This window comes from Mandrillus leucophaeus, unplaced genomic scaffold (genome assembly GCF_000951045.1).
Source record: "Mandrillus leucophaeus isolate KB7577 unplaced genomic scaffold, Mleu.le_1.0 Scaffold786, whole genome shotgun sequence".
NCBI lineage: Eukaryota > Metazoa > Chordata > Mammalia > Primates > Cercopithecidae > Mandrillus > Mandrillus leucophaeus.
The window spans coordinates 930,946-933,472 of record NW_012108541.1 but is presented as its reverse complement, the minus strand read 5'-3'; positions in this window follow the sequence as shown (position 1 = coordinate 933,472).

Sequence of the window (2,527 nt, the reverse complement as noted above, 5' to 3'; positions counted from 1 at the left end):
AAACATTTTGCATGTATTTGCAGATCAATGTTTTTTCTTCTCTTGTGAGCTACCTGGACTCTTTCTATTTGGGTGTTTTTTGCAGTGTTTTTTATTTCAAATATTTAATATATTTATAATACATATATTTCAACTATATTTTAACAATTTACCTTTTACTTATAGTATTCTTTGGCATATAAAGTTTTAAATACTTCAAGACTATCCCATACCTTCATATTTCATTTAACTTTCAACTTATTAGGCCGTCACTCACTCTAAGACTGGGTGTCTGTATATTCTTCCAGTTCTTTAATAGTTTAATCTTTTAATCTGGATATTATTTATTTTGTAGGAGGAAGCAAATTTATTATTTTTCCAAATAATTATCAATGTTCTCAGCATTGTTCACCAAATAAATGCATCTTTATCTATCTAGACTTTCTATTCTATTTCATTAACCTAACTGGCCTGTATCTGTATTAAGTTAGACTGTTAAAATTACACTAGGATTTTTAATTCTTCATTCTAAATTTTTGCTGTTTCTTTTTAAAAAATCCCTTATGCTTTAAGCTGCAAATAACCAAAAGCTCAATTCCAAGAGGCTTAAACAATAGAGATTTGTTGGCATTGATAACCATTGATAACCAAATTTCAGGGTTTCCCAAAACAACGGCCATCAATACCATTGAATAACACATGTATTTTCATGTCCTATCTTCCAGCTCTGCCATCCACTGTGTCAAGTTCACCCTGCAGTTAGATCTCCTCATGGGCATAGAATGGCTGCCAGAAGCAGTGTGGATCATTGCATCCTCATTCACATCTGGCAGAAGAGTAAAAGCTACCGGCAAACCATTTTTTGTGTGTCATTCATCTGAATCCTGTCACCTGTCCATTCTCTTATCAATCATAACTAAGGAAAGGATTTAAATTATTTGCTTGGATTAATCAGGGGCACCCATAGACCTGGCATAGAATGGATGTTGGGGAGACAATCACAATTTTCATTACAATGAGAATTGCTTAAGGAGTTCAAGATCAGCCTGGCCAAGATGGTGTAACCCCATCTCTACTAAAAACACAAAAAATAAGCCGGGTGTGGTGGTAGGCACCTGTAATCTCAGCTACTCAGGAGGCTGAGGCAGATAATTGCTTGAACCGAGGAGGCGGAGGTTTCAGTGAGCTGAGATGGCACCACTGCACCCCAGCCTGGGCGACAGAGTGAAACTCTGTCTCAAAAAGGAAAAACAATAATAATAATAAAAAAATTGCTTAAATACATTAGTTAATTTGAAATGAATTGATATTGTTATAACATGGAGTCTTTTCATCTAAAACACAGCACCTTTTCCCATTTATTCAAGTTTTCTGCTTTTCCAACACGTATTTCAGCAAAGGCTTGTAAATTATCTTCCCATTTATTCTGCACATAATTTATTTACCACATCTGTTTATTTAATTCTATTTATCATATTTGTATTTAACACCTATGTTTATTTAATTCTAGGTATTTTTATTTAGAATTCTACCATGAACGGGATCTTATTTTCTGTTATATTTTCTACCTACTTGTAAGATGAAGGGTTTTTTTCATTTTCTTTTGTTTAAACTAGCTTAAGCATGAAAACGTTTACTGATTTATATAACTGGAAGTCCTGGCCAGGAAGCCCTTGGCCAAGGAAGAGGCCTGCTGCTTGGGGCCCACACTGTATAAGGTCCCCATGAACAAAGACATAAAAAAATTAACTTATTAAGAAATATATGTAAGAGCCTCTCTCACTCAGAATGTGGCGCTTAGAACTGGCAAATGCAATCCACAATGCTAAACATTCACTCTCTTGACTACCCACTCAGGTCCCTGGGAAATGTTTCTTTGTATGTCTCGCCCTGTGTTCTCAAAATAAAAAATAACTGTTTCTAAATGCTGTATTACTGTGGCCTTGGAGACAGACCCTGCTTCCAACTACTGGGAGGATCTAAGTAGGAATGCTTAGGTGAAAGAAATGACAAATTACCTTGTCAAATCCTTTCTCTTAGAACAAATGCAATAGATTCTTGCATAAGGAAGTATCTTTCTGTAAGTGTTGAGCATCTATCATCTTGCTTCTCTTTGGTTTCCAATTTGTGTTTCTAGAGAAATAACTCGCATTACTGTTAAATGTGAACATTTGTACATGTAGCTATAACATGCTCCAAGTGTGATACCAGTTCTTTACCTTGACAACTAGATGACCACTTGGCACTAAAATTAAGAATAATTTTATTTTCATGAAAATATAATAAGATTAAATTATAAGACTTTCAAAAGATTAAAGTTGAAATGTTCAGATTAAACACATTCATAAATTATAATTTGTAGTTCATCTTAGAACAGACAACTTGAGATATTTTAGAAGATAAATGACATTTTTGAAAAATACAGAATTTAATCTTTCACGTTTTTACAATTGCTATAATTTACTTTTATGAAAACGTTCAAATTGGGCACATTTTAATACAATTACATTTTTTAAATATTTGAGATCATTACTGTGAATAGAAAAAA